The sequence below is a fragment of the Carcharodon carcharias genome, chromosome 11 (genome assembly GCF_017639515.1).
Source record: "Carcharodon carcharias isolate sCarCar2 chromosome 11, sCarCar2.pri, whole genome shotgun sequence".
NCBI classification, from domain to species: Eukaryota; Metazoa; Chordata; class Chondrichthyes; order Lamniformes; family Lamnidae; genus Carcharodon; species Carcharodon carcharias.
In genome coordinates this window covers 141,369,836-141,390,021 of record NC_054477.1, presented here as the reverse complement: position 1 = coordinate 141,390,021, position 20,186 = coordinate 141,369,836, and positions in this window count along the sequence as shown.

The window sequence follows — 20,186 nt, the reverse complement described above, 5'->3', positions numbered from 1 at the left end:
CCGCCCACTGAGCGAAAATTTCTGCCCCAGGAAAATATGAGCCATTTATTAGCCAAACACCTGTCTTGGGGAAATTGATTGAATCCATTAGTAAGGAGGAGGGTACTTAGAAAATCATAATGGGATCAGGCAGACTCAACATGGCTTTGGGAAAATAAAATCATGTTTAACTAATTTATTGGAGTTCTTTTAGGGAGTTAGAGGCAGGGTGGATAAAGGGGAATCTGTAGATGTGGTATACTTGGAGTTCCAAAAGGCATTTAATTAGATGTCACATCAAAGGTTAATACACTAAATAAGAGCTCATGGTGTAGGGGGTAACATATTAACATGACTAAGGGATTGGTTAGCTAACAGGAAGCAGAGAGTATGGATAAATTAGTGTTTTTTTTTCAGATTGTCAGGCTGTAGCTAGTGAAGTGCCACAGAGACCTGTGTTGGGGCCTCAATCTTTTGTAATCTATATCAATGACTTGGATGAAAGGACTGAATACCTGGTGGCTTACTTTGCCGAAGACACCAAGATAGGTAGGACAGTATGTTGTCAAGAGGAGGTAAAGAGCCTACAAAGGGATATAGACAGGTTAAGTGAGTGGTAAAAAAAAATGCAGATGGAGTATAATGTGGGAAAATGTGAAATTCTCCACTTTAGCTGGAAAAATAGAAAAGCAGTACACCATTTAAATGGTGAGTGATTTCAGAACTTGGAGGTATAGAGGAATCTGGGTATCCTGGTAAAAAAATCACAAAAAGTTAGTATTCAAAAGTGATTAGGAAAGCAACTGGAATGTTGATGTTTTTTGCAAGAAGAATAGAATATAAATGTAGGGAAGTTTTACTGCAGCGGTACAGGGTCTAGGTGAGAACACATCTGGAGTACCGTGTATAGTTTTGATCTCCTTATTTGAAAAATGATATAATTGGGTTAGAAGCCATTCAGAGAAAGTTCATTCAATTCATTCCTGGGACGAAGGACTTATCTTATGAAGAAAGGTTGAACAGGTTGTGCCTATACCCACCAGAGATTTGAAGTATGAGAGATGATCTTATTGAAACATATAGGGCAGGATTCTTAGGTCGACCTGCGGCCACAATCGGTGGGCCTGGGAATGGCCGGGGAACAGACCCCCAACCACTATTTCATGCTGGTGGCCAATTAACAGCCTGCCAGTGTGAAATGCATGCTGAAATACTCAGCGCTGCCGGGGTGGAGGTGGAAGGAGAGCGGGCGAGGGGGAGGCGGAATGAAATCTCCCTGAAGGCAGGGAGCTGAAGAATTTAAAAGCAATAAATAAAGATTTTAAAATCCGGAATAAAATGTCCATGCATCAGAATCAGTCACCTGAACATCTACATGATGAAAACTCGGTCCATATTTTTTAATTTTCTAAAAATTAATCATCAAAAATGCAAAGCCTGCCTCGCAGATTCGCCCGCCTGCCAACCGTAAGGTTGGGCGGACCACGAAAAATCGGGGGCAGTTGAAACTTCAATGGGCTCAATTGCCCTCTTAATTTTCGAAGGACACGCATCTGACATTTGCGCGCGCCCGCCAACCGAACTATCGCACAAGCGTGGGATGACATCGGGACGCTCGCCCAAAGTCATCATGCGCTATTTTTTGCTCGAGTGGGTAAGGCCTGCACCCGCACGCTGAGCTAAACATTCTACCTATAAGATCCTGAGTGCGTTTGATAGGCTGGATAGCGGGCCGATGTTTCCTCGTGTGGGAGGGATTGGAATTAAGGGATGCAATTTTAAAATAAGAGGTCTCCCTTTTAAGAAAGAGATGAAGATTTTTTTTCTCTCTCGGGGGTTGTTAAGACTGTAGAATTCTCAACCATGAAAAGCAGTGTTATTGAAGTTATTTAAGGCTGAGTCAGAATGAATTTTTGTTGGACAAGGGAATCAAAGGTTATGGGAGGCAGACAGGAAGGTGGTGTTGAGACCACAATCAAATCAGCCACGATGTTATTGATTGGTGGAGCAGGCTTGAAGAGTCAAATGGCCTCCTCCTCCTCCTAAAGCCTATGTTCCTATGTAACCCAAGACATGGTTCCTTTAATTAAATAGTTCCTCTGACAGAACAGATGTGTCATTTTGCCCACTGCCCCAGATTGATAGGGGAACCAGGCGGCGGAATTCTAATGCCTTAGCTCAGGGAAAGAACTTAGGCTAAGCTGCTCCTTCAGCATTCAAGTTCCCAACCCCCAACCAATCTGACTGAGTGCAGAAGATTCTGTCCCATGTTCCTGAGAATAGGGTCCTTCAAATTTCCTGTAAAATTCAGTCAGAATTCTTTGATCACCTAAGGGGATCGGTGGGGAATATTCCAGGTATTTTTAGATCCTTCCGTATCCTGTTTATTGTTTAATTTTTTCTTCCCTCTCCCCAGAGATTAGATGGTTGTGGAGCGGGCACAAGGGGTTGCAATAGGTGGTGTAGAAGCTGTCTGGTCAAGATTCTGCCGGTTCCATGAGTGTGGGGCAGGCTTGATGGACCTTTTATTACCCATCATTTCTGTATGTTCTTGTATATTGAAATGAGAAAACCCAGCTATATTCTCCCGGAATTTGTATCAATGCCAAGTTAAATGGCTTTGCAGTGACACTGGAATAATTGTATAACTGCACCTAAAACATAGTGCAACAGAATTATGGAATTTGCTTTGAATTTATGCTTAGGTGAACTGGCCTGATTCTCCGGACTCATTTGACTTTGGCCCCATGTAGCCACTAGGTAGAGGATAGGCTGACACTGATTTTCACAATTTACATCACAAAATCAAGCTAGCAGGTAGCTACCATGAAATGGGAAGGTATACTGTAGAAAGAAAAAATAACTAATTTTTCACAGCAACATGTCAGCAACATGTGAGTAACAATGCTGCCTCTAAAGCTGAAGAACAGGAGTCCTGTTGCAGGTGATGTCCAAATTGAAAACGTCCATATGTGGTGCTAACAGTTATTCTTTAGTAAGTTGCCAGCTGCATGGAGGAAGGCCATTGCCTGAGTCAGCACAGTGACCTATTCCTCTCAGACCTGGGTGCAAATAAAAAGGCAGCATGCTGCCATCAAGGGGTGAAGGTGACTGGGACCCTCACAGTACCACAACATCCTTGTGAAACCCATAAAGTTCAAAGCTAAGTTGGAATTGTCTTCACACTCTGAGGGACACCACTTGAAGCACTATGCACAAGTGCAGGCCTATTGCACACATTCTTTTATTATGCCCAAGCTGCGTGACACACTTTCTTGATGGGAGATAGGAGTTGAAGAATAGGGAGCAGATATTGAGGCTTTCAAGCTGATCTGCTTCTCTGATGTTGGTGGTTTTTTCAGTAGGGTCTGAAGCTATGCAGAGGGTGGTTAATGAGCATTAAAGGCAGTTGTTATTTCCAAAAGCCTCAGCTTTTTCAGGGTTTATTATTAGTATAAAAATAAACCAATAATTATATGAAGATTTGGAGAAAATTAATAAAATTAAATCTGTTTTTTTTATTTTCAAAAATTCTAGAACTCCAGTAAACAAGTGGTGACCTTAAAATAATCCAGGTCCATGGACTGCTACACGATAAAGGCATTGCTATGATTTTTTGAATTACAGGCAATGATGTTGTCTAGAGTCTCTTTCTCTTCAAAACAATATGCAGTCGATATGAAGAGCCTTGATACCAAATAGGTTCCTTGTGTAACCCCTAGCAGCTGGCCCAACATGTAATTCTTTCATTTGGTGAGCTGCCGAAGGAGACATTGGCAGCTTGTCCTGGTAATTTAAATGAGGCGTAAAGACAGATTTCTTTGAACCCATGTTTTCAGGCACAGAATGTGCCCAGTTGTGTCTAGTTCTGGTCCTCTCACATTGCGGGAGATAACAAGGCTCTAGAAAAGGATCAGAGGAAGGCCCTTAGATTAACACAACCTTTGGTTAGGATAACAGGCTCATGTTTTTGTTTTGGATTTCCAGCATCCGCAGTTTTTTTGTTTTTATATCAGAGAGCTGGGTCTTTTTACTTTAAAAATAAAGACTTCAGAGAAACTTGAACTATTTAACATGATGAAGGGACTTGATTCTGTACTTGTGGGCAGATTCTTTAAATAATATCAGTTAGGGAGAACATGGGGATATATAAAGCAGAGGGCTAGATTAGCCCTCGGGAGGCTTTTAATTTCCCAGAGGACCACTGTGCTTTGGAATGGGTTGTCAATGCATGCTCATGAGATATAGAAGGGCTGCAAACAGGAGAAGGAAGCTGGATGAGTACCTGTAAGAAACAGACATAATTGTGTACAGAAAGTTGCTGGGATGCTGGGTACTTTACCTTGCTGCTATTGTTAACTCCAGAATTTTTAAAAAAATATAATTTCTGAGGTTGGAGAAGGATATCTTTCTTTTTTTCCCCAAAATGGCAGAGCTTTGTTTTCAATCTGGTTCCTGTTTGCCTCTCCTAGGAGATTATATAGTTACCAATGGGGAAGTGATTTAGTTGCAACATAACTAAATGAGGCAGATTGGATGGACCAGCTAATTTATATGAATCAAACTCTCAGGTTTAGATTCCTGAATGTGCTGGTGCAACACTTTTTCATGGGCCCCAGTTATGCCTGTCTCTTTATGGGAACATTCCTTGTTCCAGTCCCACTCCAGCCCCCACCCACAACACTTTCTCCGGTACATCGATGACTGCTTCGGTGCTGCTTCATGCTCTCGTCTGGACCTGGAAAAATTGAGTAATTTTGCTTCCAATTTCCACCCCTCCATCATTTTCACATGGTCTATCTCTGACACTTCCCTTCCCTTCCTTGACCTCTCTGTCACAATTTCTGGTGATAGACTGTCCACCAATATTCATTACAAGCCTACCGACTCCCACAGTTACCTCGACTACAGCTCCTCACACCCCGCTTCCTGTAAGGACTCCATCCCATTCTCTCAGTTCCTTTGCCTCTGTTGCATCTGTTCTAATGATGCCACTTTCAAAAACAGCTCCTTTGACATGTCTTCCTTAACTGAGATTTTCCAACCATGGTGGTTGACAGGGCCCTCAACCGTGTCTGGTCCATCTCCCGCGCATCCACCCTCACACCTTCATCTCCCTCCCAGAACCATGATAGGGTCCCCCTTGTCCTCACTTACCACCCCACCAGCCTCCGCATTCAAAGGAGATCATCCTCCACCATTTCTGCCAACTCCAGCATGATGCCACCACCAAACACATCTTCAATTCACCCTCCCTGGTGGCATTCTGCAGGGGTTGTTCCCTTCGGGACACACTGGTCCACTCCTCCATCACCCCCTACACCTCAACCCACTCCCATGGCACATTCCCATGCAACCGCAGAAGGTGCAACACCTGCCCCTTTACTTCTCCCCTCCTCACCGTCCAAGGGCCCAAACACTCCTTTCACATGAAGCAGCATTTCACTTGCACTTCCCTCAATCTAGTCTACTGCATTCGCTGCTCCCAATGCAGTTTCCTCTGGAGAGACCAAACGCAGACTGGGTGACTGCTTTGCAGAACACCTTTGGTCTGTCCGCAAGCATGACCCAGACCTCCCTGTTGCTTGCCATTTCAATACTTCACTCTGCTGTCATGCCCACATGTCTATCCTTGGCCTGCTGCAAAGTTCCAGTAAAGCTCAACGCAAACTGGAGGAACAGCACCTCATCTTCCAACTAAGTACTTAACAGCCTTCTGGACTGAATATTGAGTTCAACATTTTTAGATCATGAACTCTCTCCTCCATCCCCACCCCCTTTCCGATCTCCCTTTTTCCCAATCATTTATATAGATTTTTCTTTCCCACCTATTTCCATTATTTTTAAATGTATTTTCATCCATTGTTTTATCTCTACCTTTTAACCTATTTCGATCCCTTCCCCCACCACCCCCACTAGGGCTATCTGTACCTTGCTCGTCCTGCTTTCTACCCTTAATGTCACCTATTAGCACATTTCTTGGCTAATATCACCACTGTCAACACCTCTTTGTCCTTTTGTCTCTGACAACGTTTGGCAATCTCCAACTATTGCTGGCCCTCTATCCAGCTCTACTTGTGTCCCCCCCACCCCCTTTCTTAAACCAGCTCATATTCACCTCTCTTCTATTTTTCCCTAGTCCTGTTGAAGAGTCATATGGACTCAAAACATTAACTGTGTTCCTCACCACAGATGCTGTCAGACCTGCTGAGTTTTTCCAGGTATTTTTATTTTTGTCTTGGAAATGTATAGTTGTTCTCAATTTTTCAATTAGGGAAGCAACATTTAGCCTGGGTATATTCTGTGCTGGAAGCATGCATGTGTAAATGTCAAGAGAGACTCTGTTGAGGTCCATCCTGTGATTATCTAATCTACTGGGACACCGGACAAAATTTTTAGGTCTGTGGAGGCAGATTTGGAGGTAGTAACTGTCATGCTTTTATAATGATATAAGGGCACCAATCGCTCATAAGGATTTGTGTAAACATGTTGTGGGTTAATTTATTTAGGCTAGACACATGGGAACACTTATACATAGGTAGAAAGCTTAAAGACATCAGCAGCAGAGCGGTGTTCTGTTTAAAGGTCAAAGTGAAACTGAGACTGAATCATATGACACACCTCTCTTCTAGTGGCATGCTGCTATTCCTTAAAGGCATATTATAACAGTAACCTGTAGGGAAATAGGAGAGGTTGACACATTCTGCCAGCAGCCTCAGTAACCCACCCGCTTTCCCTAATTGGACGGGGGACACCAAGACAGACTCTTAATTGGCCCTCTCCGGGAAGTGTCATGAAAATATAACAATTTGCATAATATTATTGTGATTTATTGTAAAAGTGGGTTAAAAGTGGTGTTTGGATAGTTCTCTGTGTGTATATGCGTGTGAGTGGGATTTACTCAAATTGGAGACAGCCTGGAGGCTTTGAGTTATCAAAAAACAACTAGGTTTGAAATGCTAAATACGTAAATATGGCTAAAGTTTTAGAATGTGAAGTGTGAGGGAAATTTGCATTTATAGATAAGTTAGGGTAGTTTGAATTTCAAAGAGATGGTAGAATGTTACACCTAGCCAGACAGGCTAGGCCAAGCAACGTGTTTATTTTTCACAAAGGTTACTGTTAATATGAACAGATTTAAATTATGAGAAAGGTAAATTCCAGAGATATATCGGAACAATAGAATTTGCACTAAAAAGGGAGAAACATGCATAAAGGATATGAGGCTATGTGTCAGTGGAGAAGGCATTCTAAGATCTAACAAGTGTGAAAAGCCTCCAGCCTCTGTGCATCAAGTTGCTGTCGACAGGAACTGAAGCTAAGACAACTCACTTTGAATTCTCTTACCCAGGGTATTGTGTTGCTTTGCCTGGGTCTGTTTAAATCTATCTGTTTTTACTGTTGCCTTAATGTGGCCATCACTGGAAGCCAGGTTAATTAGGGGTTTTAGGAATTATTATAGTAGTAATTTGTAGACCTATGTGTGTGCTTGAAATCTTTTGGTTAATAAATGTTTAATTTAGTTTTCTAAAAAAACTCTGAAGTCATGGTAGTCTTATTAATTGTGAATTCAGGGCATGTATCTTGAAATAAGATACAGTTGTGACCACATGATTAAGTTTCCCTCGTGGATTTGATCTGCCTGGCACACATCATCTGCCAGGTCATAACAGAAGATCTCATAGGACTCCCTTATCATCGGGGATGAGGTGTGCTTTTATCCTCAGTGGATGAATATTTTCAGAGGTCATAAGATTCTGCCCTCAGTATAAAAACTAACATGTAAATCATACCAGATGCTGAAGGATGACAGTAACTCATGTGACCACTGCCCAACAAGAGATCAATGTTTTCTAGAGACAGGAGAAAATTGGCAAGGAAAAGAATATCAAACTTTGGTTTTATTTTATTTTCAGTGTATAGAAGTCCTTTGTGCTGGAATTTGTCTGTCATTGCTTAGTAAATCACTTCAAATCATGCAATAAGTATCAAAGCAATTTCAGTCAAATTGGATTAAGTTTATTGCATATTCTACTCCAAGCTGTGTGTCAGTCACAACCATGACATTTGTTCTGATTAAATAAACAAATCACTGCAAATTAATTCAATGTGGCTTGAAGTTACAGTCATTTAGGTAAAGATTCTTTGGGTAGAATCTTCTGCTCGGCGAGCAGGGGCGGGGCCTGCTCACCGACGCGTAAAATGACACGAGGTGATGTCGGGCATGCGTCCCGATGTCACCCCATGTCATTTAGATTTTCAGGCCGGCGGGTGCACATACCTGTCAACGGCCTATTAAGGCCATTAGAAAACTAATGGAAACCATTAATGGACCTGCTCGTCCAACCTTAAGGTTGGCAGGCAGGCCGGGAGCCCTTGCAGGCTTATGAAAAAGCATGAACCTCATCCACGGGCGGGATGAGGTTTCATGAGTGATTAAAAAATCTCAGAATATTTCAAAATATAACTTATGGACATGCCCCCAACTCTTGTGACAGTGTCACACGAGGGGACATGGCAGCAACATTTTTCTCTCATCTTTATTTGAAGATTCAAACCTGAGCCGATTTCCCTGGGGCAGCACTTTGCCTCAGAGAGATGAGTGCGCTCTTTCGCGTGCATGTCCAACATCACCTCGTGTCATTTTACGCTTCAGCGAGAGGGCCCTGCCCCTGCTCGCCGAGCAGAAGATTCTACCCAAAGAATCTTTACCTAAATGACTGTAACTTCGAGCCACATTGAATTAATTTGCAGTGATTTGTTTATTTAATCAGAACAATTGTCATGGTTGTGACTGACACACAGCTTGGAATAGAATATGCAATAAACGTAATCCAGTTTGACTGAAATTGCTTTGATACTTATTGCATGATTTGAAGTGATTTACTAAGCAATGACAGACAAATTCCATCACAAAGGACTTCTATACATTGAAAATAAAATAAAATGCTCCCAGCTCAAGGAATCCACCCCCACCTGCATAGGGAGTGCATAGCACTTCCTGGCAGACGTCACAGTGGGCGGGCCTTAATTGGCCTGCCCACCTAAAATGGCGGCGCACCCCTGACTGGGGGCACTGATCGGGAACCCGCCCACCCACTCCTGCCCCTGCACACCATCTCCGACAGGGGGAACATGTTGGCCAAAACATTTCCCCAGTTTGTTTTTGGTTAAGTAAAATGTCTGGGCATTGAAGAATGTCTGCAGTACTCCAAGCATTTTACATTATTCATGCATGACTGTGGCAGTTTAATAGATAAAAGTCTGCATACAGCACCCAGTGAACTTTTATGCCTGTTCATCTATTTTTTGTACATTAATTTGGCCAAGGATATCACTGAAGCTGATTCATGAATGTTCATAGGTTTGTAAATGAACATGCAAGAATTTGCATGTGTTTGAATCTTCTCATTATACTAGTAATAGTTATGAATCACCATGAAAATGAAAGGAGTCTTTTAACATTGAAAGTTATTTCAGAATTTACACGGATCATTTGAACTTGATGATCACTAAGAGACTTTTTATCAAGTCATTAAGATAATGAAAACCATGGGTAATATTTTGGAAGTGCAAATAGGACATTTTGGTATGGATGAAACTCATCTTTGAGTTTAGCAGGACATTGAAGGGGTAATTTTCAGGATTGCTAGAACCCTGCCCATCAGAGAATTTTCTCAATTTTCATTTCTACATTTGGATTGAACTTGGATGAGCATATAGAAAGGAGATAGGATATAGGATCAGAACTAAGGCATGGAGTTTGTCAAAATGTTGAGTCAACAGACTTCTATTTTGCTACTGCTCACCTACAAAATATTGTGGCTTAGCCTCAAATGGCCATTTTTTAAAAATATTCATTCATGGGATGTGGGCATCACTGGCTAGGCCAGCATTTGTTGCCCATCCCTAATTTCCCATGAGAAGGTGGTGGTGAGCTACCTTCTTGAACCGCTACAGTCCATAGGCTAGCCTGTCAATAGGGTTGTATTTTCAAGGGTGATGGTGGAAAGCTCAAGCCAGGCATCATTGGCAAACATACTAAAGCTGGCCTCATGTTCATAAATAACACCATGAGTGAGCTAAATAAAGATGAAGAACAAGAGGATGTCAAGTCTTGCCCTTATACAGACTGGAGTTAGCTGTGTAAGAATGGTTGGAAAATTCATTATCACAAATGTGATAGCTAGATTAGGCCAGATAGGAGCAGAACTATAGAGATCAGACAATCGAGTGGAATGTTGTGGCCCAATGTATAGAAAGACACAGAGATCAAGAAGGTTGAAAGAGGCTAATGCCTCATAGTCACAGTAACATAGAAGTGTGTTAGTGTCTTTGACAAGTGTGTTCTCAATACTACAGGTGGGATGGAAATCAAAATAAAGGCAATGGTAATTGATTGGGCAATGGACATTCTGGAATCATGGGGAGGTATTTGGAGAGGGCAGAAGAATCAGGAGTATATATTTTAAACTATGGGATAATTATGGCAGTAATAAACAGTCCTGAGGAGGGGGATGTTGGTGAGCAATTGATTGGGGAGAGATAATTAAATGTTTAGGAACTAAATTTGGAGTGAGTCAAGGAACCAGTATCTGTGAAAATGAGTGTTATAATGATATAATGATGGGGAGGATTTAAGGAGCCACAAAATGATGTGACGGCAGGGTAAAGGGTAAACTGGTGGCCATAATCTTGGACCTGATTGATGATCTGGGCAAGTGGGGGCTGTTGGTGGTGGGAAGTCAATTGGATGTCAGACCTTTGAAATTTGGGGCATATTAATATTTGCTTGATATATTTGCTCTCCCTATGAGTGGAGAGAACAAGCCTAAGTGGAACGAATGTGGGAGGCCAACGGGAAAACAGGTTGCAGAGAGTCAGTGAAGGCAGAGAGAGTGAGCTTATGGGGAAAGAATGCAAGAGGTCAAAGTCCAGAGTCAGAATACAAGGTGAATGTGGTGCAATGAGAAAGCAAACCAAAAGTGACGCACCTTTGGAAAGAACAGATTGGTGGGTACAAATAAATATAAACTTGTTTCATGTAGTGATTTGTTTTTCACTTTTTTTTACAGTTCACTTCATAGTTGTGTCTAACCAAGTTTCAAATTGTTAGATATCTATTGTAAGTATTTTTTTGTTAACTTTTTACTATTTTAGTATCTCAGCCTTTTAGAGGCCAGTTGCTTAGAGGTCCATCTCTCAGTGCCTTAGACTTGTTAAGTTCAGAGCTTTTGTGATTAAAATTACAGTGATTTACAGGTCAATGGATTTATTACTATGGTAGGTCCATGGGGTCACATTGTATGTGCATCCTGTTCTATGTGGAAATACCAGGACACTTCAGGCATCCTGGACAAACATATGTGCAAGAGGTGCCACCAGTTACTTGAGCATGTGCCCCCAATTTCTGAATTGGAGAGTGGCCTGACTCACTGCAGCACATCTGGGTGTCTGAGAACTGCCAGGATTGTATGTTCGATGACACAGAAGGTGGTGGAGGTGGGGAAGTGGTAGATTGTTAGATAGGGTAGGAGGAAAGCACAAATAATGTAGGAATCCCCCAAACCAGAGGCACTCACTAACTAATTTTCAATTTTGAATACCAGCAAGGGTGAAGTGAACTGGGAAGTGAACTGGGAGACTGAGCCAGAGGAGAGATCAATAGAAAAGCAGTGGCAGACATTTAAAGGGGATATTTCAGATTGTTCAGAATAAGTACATTCCTACCATAAAGAAAAATTCTAAAGGGAGGACCCACCATCTGTGGTTAGCTATAGATGTTAAGGAAAACATCAAACTTAAGGAAAAAGCATACAACTCCGCAAAGATGAGAGGCAGGACAGATGGATGGACAGAATATAAAGAATGGCAGAGAATGACTAAAAGGTTAATAATGAGAAAGAAATTAGAGTATGAGAGGAAGTTAGTTATAAAGGTAAAAACAGATAGCAAGAGTTTGTACAGGTACTTAAAAAGGAAAAGAGTAAGCAAAATGAGTGTTGGTCCTCTAGAGAGTGACAGTGGGGAGTCAATAGTAGATAATAAGGAAATGGTGGAGAAATGAACAAATATTTTGTCTCTGTGTTCACTGTAGAGGATATTAAAAAAAACATTCCAATAATAGCTACAAATCAGAAGGTGAATGGGAGAAAGGAACTTGGTGAAATTGAAATCACTAGGGAAATTGTGCTGAGCAAATTAATGGAGCTGTGGGCTGCAAGTCTCCAAGTCCTGGTGGACTACATCCTAGGGTCTTAAGAGAGGTGACTAATGAGGTAGTCAATGCACTGGTGTTAATTTTCCAAAATTCGCTAGATTCTGGGAAGGTTCCATCAGGTTGGAAAGTAGCAAATACAACCCCTCTATTCAAGAGGGGAGGGAGGCAGCAAACAGAATACTATAGGCCAGCTAGCTTGACGTCTGTTGTGGGGAAGTTATTAGAATCGATCATGAAGGAAGTTATAGCTGGGCACTCAGAAGAGTTCAAGGCAAAAGGGAAGAGTCAGCATGGCTTTGTGAAAGGAAAATCATGTTTTTAACCAATTTATTGGTGACTTTTGAAGGAGTAACATGCACAGTGGATAAAGGGGAGCTTACTGTATTGGATTTCCAGAAGGCATTTGATAAGGTGCCACATCAAAGGTTATTGCAGAAAATGAAAGCTCATGGAGTATGGGGTAACATATTAGCATGGATAGAAGGTTGGTTGGCTGGCAGAAAGCAGAGATTAATAAATGGGTCTTTTCCTGATTGACAGGATATGACGAGTGGCGTCCCACAGGAGTCTGTACTGGGGCCTCAACTTTTTACAATTTACATCAATGACTTAGATGAGGGGAGTGAAGACATGGTAGCTAAATTTTCAGATGACACAAAGATTGGTAGGGAAATATATTATGAAGAGGACATAAGGAGGATGCAGATGGATATAGATGGGTTGAGTGAGTGGGCAAAGATCTGGCAAATGGAGTTTAATGTGGAAAACTGTGAAATTGTTCACATTGGCAGGAAGAACAAAGAACGGTATTACTTAAATGAAGAACAGTTGCATAATTCTGATTTGGAGAGGGATCTAGGTGTTCTAGTACATGAGTCACAAAAAGTTAGTATGCAGGTACAGCAAGTAATTAAGGCAGTTAATGGAATGTTATCCTTTATTACGAGAGAAATTGAACATAAAAGTAAGGATGTTATTCTTCGGTTATACAGGACATTGGTGAGACCGCACCTCGAATACTGTGTGCAGTTTTGGTCTCCTTATTTAAGGGAGGACGTAAATGCATTGGAGATGGTTCAAAGGAAGTTTACTAGATTGACACCTGGGATGAGTGGATTGTCTTGTGAGGAGAGGTTGGACAGACTAGGCTTGTTCCACTGGAGTTTGGAAGAGGGGTGGTCTGATTGAAGTATATAAGATCCTGAATGGCTTTGACGAGGTGGATGTCAAAAGAATGTTTCCTCTTGTGGGTGAGTCCAGAACTAGGGGTACTGTTTTAAAATTAGGGCTCACCCTTTTAGGACAGAGATAAGGAGAATATTTTTCTCTGAGAAGGTTGCGCGATTTTGGAATTCTGTGGCTCAGAAGGTGGTGGAGGCAGGGTCATTGAATATTTTTAAGGCAGAGGTAGATAGATTCTTGTTAGGAAAGGGAATCAAAGGTTATTGGGGTTAGGTGGGAATGTGGAAATCGAAACACAATAAGATCAGCCATGATCTTATTGAATGGCGGAGCAGGCGGAGAAGAATTCCTGTTCCTATTTCTTATATTCTAATGATAATACCTTGGGAGAATATGGTGTAAACCCATATCATAGTGAAAACCACACAGAGGTTAGGGAAAGCGTAGAAATGCAGTAGTTTTCGGAGATTCAATAGTTCAGGGTATGGACAGGCATTTGTGTAACCTCAAACATTACTTCCAAATGGTATGTTGCCTGCCTCCTTAGTGTCAGGTTAAAGGATATCACCAAGTGGACACAGGACATTCTGCAAGGATAAGGGAAATATCAAAAAGTTATGGTCCCCATTGCAAGTAATGCCATAGGTTAAAAAAATCTTGGGGTCCTTCAGGCACAATTTCAGGAATGAAGAACAAGGTTAGTAAAAGGACCTCAAAGGTAGTAATCTCAGGATTATTCGCAATGCCACATGCTGATGAAAATCAAAACAGGAAGAGAATGCAGACAAATAAATAATAGATGCAGAAGTGGAGCAGAAGACAGATGGGGGTGGGGGTTGGTTTCAGCTTTTCCAGGCATTGAGACCAGTTCTGAAGGAAGGGTCACCTGTACATTATGGACAGGCTGCACCTAAACAGAGCTAGGGCCAATATGTGGAGCTAACTATTTTTGTCGCAGAGAGTTGAAGCTAATTTAGCAAGGAGAAGGGAACAAGAAAATAGCAGGATGAAGGAGCAGCAATGAGATCAGAAGACAGAGGCCAGGATTTTACAGCCTCACCAATACATGTCTCCTCCCAATGGATGCAGCGAGCCATTTAAATCTCCACTCAGTTTGGCAGGACTGTAATATCCCGCTGGGCAGGAGGGGCTGAAAAAGAGATGTGTAAACAGCAATAAAATTCTAAGTATCTGAAAAATTTCAGAGACCTGATTGAGGAAAATAGCAAGCATGACAAGGAAGGTATTATCTTCATGGATGTCTTTAACATAAGCTATAAAGTTGGTAAGCTAAAGGCATATGATGTCTCATAGGAATATATGATTATGTTAAAGGAGACATGATTCAAACAAGGCCAAGAATGGGTTCCTAATATTCCTGATCACCAAATATTCAGCAATCATAGAGAAGGAAAAAGCGAGTGGGACATTGTGGGTGGGTTGCGGGAATGGGTGGGCAGTTGGGGATGGATGGAGGGGGAAGGGGTGGGGTTGGTGTTGGGGGTGCAGGGGTTGGAGTTAATAGTATTGATTAAGCATAGTATTGTAGTTCTCAATAGAAGGGATAGTTCAAGAAGTGATAACATTTAGCTTGAATTGAGGAATAAAGGGTAGCTGTTACATTGTTGGGACAGCTTCAAACAGTGAGAAGGAATTAGATGGGCAAATGAGTTGACAAATTACAATGATGTGTAACAAAAATTAGGTGATGTTAATTACCCTTAAATAGCATGGGAAAAAAAGCTCAACAGTAAGGAACAAGAGGAATTCCTGATATGTGCATTGGAGAACTTTCATGATCAATATGTCTCCAGTCCAAAAGAGAAGGAAACAGCGTTAGATCCGGTCTGGAAAATGATGTAGCACAACTGAAATGTAGAAGGTTATCGAACTAACAGTGACCACAACATAATTCAATTTAAAGTAATTAAGGAAAGAGAACTGAAAATATTGACAGTAAAAATGCTCAACTGAGGAAGAACAAATTTCAGGGACTTAGAGGTGACACAGCAAAAATAGATTTGACAAGCTGATTGCATGTTAGAGCAGTAACAGAGCAATGGGATATATTCAGGGAAGAGATCATTCAGAGTGAGGTGGTGACAGAGTGGTATTGTTGCTGGACTGGTAATCCAGAGATTCCAGGATAATGCTCTTGGGACCCGGTTTCAAATCTGAAATTTGAATTCAATATAATCTGGAATTAAAAGTCTAATGATGCCATGAAATCATTGTCGATTGTCGTAAAAACCCATCTGGTGCACAAATGCCCTTTAGGGAAGGAAATCTGCCATTCTCAGCTTACACGTGACTCAAGATCCACAGTAATGTGGTTGACACTTAAATGCCCTCTGAAATGGCCAAGGAGGCCACCCTGTGTACCAAAACCGCTAAAAAGTCATCAAAAAGGAATGAAACTGGACTGACCACCAGGCATTGACCTAGGTACCAAGAACGACAATGGTAAACCCAGCCCTGTTGACCCTGCAAAATTATCCTTATTAACATCTGGGGCTTGTGCCAGAATTGGGAGAGCTGTCTCACCAACTAGTCAAGCAACAGCCTGACATAGTCGTAGCCACGGAATCATACCTAACAGGTTATTGTCCCAGACACCACCATCACCATCCCTGGGTATGTCCTGTCCCACTGTCAGGACAGACCCAGCAGAGGTAGTGGCACAGTTGTGGCACAGTCAAGAGCATGTTGCCCTGGGAGCCCTCAACATCGACCCAATGAAATCTAATGCACCAGTCCAAACATGGACAAGGAAACCTCCTGCTTGTTACCACATACTGTCACCATCCACCCCCCACCCTGCCCTCCTCAGCTAATGAATCAGTGCTCCTCCATATTGAACACCACTTCGAGGAAGCACTGAGGGTGGCAAGGGTATAGAACACACTGCGGGTGGTGGACTTCAATACCTATCACCAAGAGTGGCTCGGTAGAACCACTACTGGCCGAGGATGTAGCTGCTAGACTGAGTCTGCGATAGCAGGTAAGGGAACCAACAAGCGGGAAAAACATACTTGACCTCGTCAAATCAACCTGCCTGCCAAAGATGCATCATGACAGTATTGGTAGGAGTGACCACCGCACAGTCCTTGTGGAAACGAAGTTCTGTCTTCACATTGAAGATACCCTCCATTGTTTTGTAGCACTGCCACTGTGTTAAATGGGATAAATTTCAAATGGATCTAGCAACTCAATAATGGGCATCCATGAGGCACTGTGAGCCATCAGCAAAAGCAGAATTGTACTCAACCACTTTCTGTAAACTCATGGCCCGGCATAACCCCCAGTCTACCCATTACCACCAAGTCAGGAGATCAACCCTGGTTAAATGAAGAGTCCAGGAGGGCATGCGAGGAACAGTTCCAGGCATACCTAAAAATGAGGTGTCAACCTGATGAAGTTGCAACACAGGACTACTTGTGTGCCAAACAGCATAAGCAGCAAGTGATAGACAGAGCCAAGTGATCTCACAACCAATGGATTAGATCTAAGATCTGCAGTCCTGCCACATCCAGTCTTGAATGGTGGTGGACAATTAAACAACTCACTGGAGGAGGAGGCTCTACAAATATCCCCATCCTCAATGATGGAAGAGCCCAGCACATCGGAGCGAAAGATAAGTCAGAAGCATTCACAGCAATCTTCAGCCAGAAGTGCCAAGTGGATGATCAATCTTGGCCTCTCCGGTGTTCCCAGCATTACAGATGCCAGTCTTCAGCCAATTTGATTCACTCCACATGATACAAAGAAACAGCTGAAGGCATTGGATACTCCAAAGGCTATGGGCTCTGACAATATTCTGGCAATAGCACTGAAGACTTTTGCTCCAGAACTTGCCGCGCCCCTAGCCAAGCTGTTCCAGTACAGCTGCAACACTGACATCTATCCGGCTATAGGGAATATTGCCCAGGTATGTCCTGTACACAAAAAGCAGGACAAATCCACCCAGCCAATTACCGCCCCATCAGTCAATTCTCAGTCATCAGTAAAATGATGGAAGGGGTCATCAACAATGCTATCAAGAGACACTTGCTTAGCAATAACATGCTTACTGATGCTCACTTTGGGTTCCGCCAGGGTCACTCCACTTCTGACTTCATTACAGCCTTGGTTCAAACATGGACAGAAGAGTTGAACTCCACAGTTGAAAGTGAGCACCATCAAAGCATTTGACAAAGTGTGGCATCAAGGAGCACTAGCAAAACTGTAGTCAGTAGGAATCAACAGGAACACCCTCCACTGGTTGGAGCTATATCTAGTGCAAAGGAAGATGGTTGTGGTTGTTGGAGGTAAATCATCTCAGCTCCAGGACATCACTGCAGGAGTTCCTCAGGGCAGTGTCCTAGGCCCAACCATCTTCAATTGCTTCATCAATGACCTCCCTTCCATTATAAGGTCAGAAGTGGTAATGTTTGCACAATGGTCAGCACGATTCATGACTCCTCAGAAACTGAAACAGTCCATGTCCAAATGCAGCAAGACCTGGAAAGTACCCAGGCTTGGTATTGGTATCAGCTTGAAATGACAAGTGGCAAGTAACATTTGTGCCACACAAGTGCCAGGCAATGACCATCTCCACTAAGAGAGAATCTAACCATCGCCCCTTGACTTTCAATGGTGTTACCATCACTGAACCCCCACTACCGACATCCTTGGTGTTACCATTGACCAGAAACTGAACTGGACTACCATATAAATACTTTAGCTACAAGAGAAGGTCAGAGGCTAGGAATCTTGTAGTGAGTAACTCACCCCCTCACTCCCCCCCAAAGCCTGTCCACCCTCTACAAAGCACAAGCCAGGAGTGTGATGGAATATTCTCCACTGCCTGGATGAATGCATCTCCAACAACAACCAAGAAACTTGACACCACCCAGGACAAAGCAGCCTGCTTGATTGGCATCCCTTCCACAAATATTTGCTCCCTGCACCACTGATGAACAGTGGCAGCAGTGTGTGCCATCTACAAGTTGCACTGCAGAAACTCACCAAAGCTCCTTAGGCATCACCTTCCAAACCCACAACTGCTACCGTCTAGATGTATAAGAGCAGCAGACACATGGGAACACCACCACCTGGAAATTCCTCTTCAAGCCACTCACTATCCTGACTTAAAAATATATCACCTTTCCTTCACTGTCTCTGGTCAAAATCCTGGAACTCCCTCCCTAACAGCACTATGGGAGTACCTACACCACGTGGGTGCAGTGGCAAGGCAAAGAGAAGTTATAAAAAAGATTAACAGGGAATATTAAATTGAACCCTAAAACATTTGCAAATGTATAGGGCTAGATTCTGTGGCTCCTTGGATTGTCAGTGTTTGTGGGGGTGGGGCACTAAAATTGGGCACCATGCATTGAGCGCTATTCCCATCGCCTATCTGGCTCTCCCCGCCCTCACTATAGTTTTACTAGCAACAGGGGTGTTGTGTGCTAATCGCATGTGAGGGCCTTAAGTGGTGAAGTAATGGCTTCTTAATGTCCTCCTCCCACTGCTGCTGGAATTTAACCTGCAGCAAGAGGGGCTCATGTCAAGTATGCAGCTCAGCACGTTTCACTGTTTGGGCTAGAGGCTGATCAAGGAGTGAGGGGAGGTGCCACCCCACCTGGTGCCACAAAGACCCCCTGTCATATTATTATATTAACATAATACTTTGAGCTTATTTCATGTGAAAGACACAAGGCACCAATTGCTCTTAAGGGATTTGATAAACATGCTGTAGGTTAATTTATTAAGACTAGGCACATGAGAACAGTTATACATTGGTATAATGCTTGAAAGCCTCAGGGCTGTGTGTGTATGCTCTGCTAAAAAGCAAAAGTGAAACTAAGACTGGATCACGTGGCTTCTATTGGTGTTATTCTGATATCCCTTAAAGGAATATTAAAACACTCCCTTTCTTTTTAAAGGTTCTTTCCCCCATCCAAAGAAGTATAACTATTTACAATAGATGTTTATGTTTAGTTACCATTACAGAGGTGCATATAATTGATGAACCAATGAGCCTCTAAAGCATAAAGATAATCTGCTGGTGCACCCAGCTCTTGGAATGCTAACCTTGTCTGGAGCTTTCTTTAATTGCTCACAGTGATCTGTGGAATTGTCATTCTCGGATGTTGTCCCTGGTTGCATTTGGGATGGTGTCCTAGATGCAGTAGGATTGCACGGTGGTGGAGGATCTGGAATCGATCTGATTTGTCTCTGGGATGCCTCACTGTTGCACCTTTGTATGCAATGTCTTCATAGGACCTTGGTTCTGAACAAATCCTTTTCACCTCGGATGGTTGCCATGTAACTTCTGTGGGGTCCTAGATGTGAACTTGTTATCCCAAATGTAAACCTTTCAATTCAGCACGTGCATTTTTATTGTGCACATTGGTCATCTTCTCTTGTAGTTTTAAATGTGGCCCTCTATTTCTGAGAGAGTAGAATAGGTCAAACTAGGTAAATTGGTATGCGCTGGTCTGCTAAACGTGAGCTCTGCTGGTTATGGAGTATTTGCACTTAAATGTATCGCTCTCAGATGTAAAGTTGCAATGTGTAGATCTTGCATGGTCTGTCTACATTTGAGGATTAGGGATTTCACCATGTGAACCATTCATGCAGCTAGGCCGTTAGATCGAGGGCAATGAGGGGAAGTAGTGTGATCGATATTCTGCTACTCACACATATCCTGAAATTTCTTACCAATAAATTGCAGATCGTTATCCATGATAATCTCCTTTAAGCAGACTAAAGAAAATGAAAATAGCACCTTGAGTGTGCAATGGCAATTGTGCTTGACGTA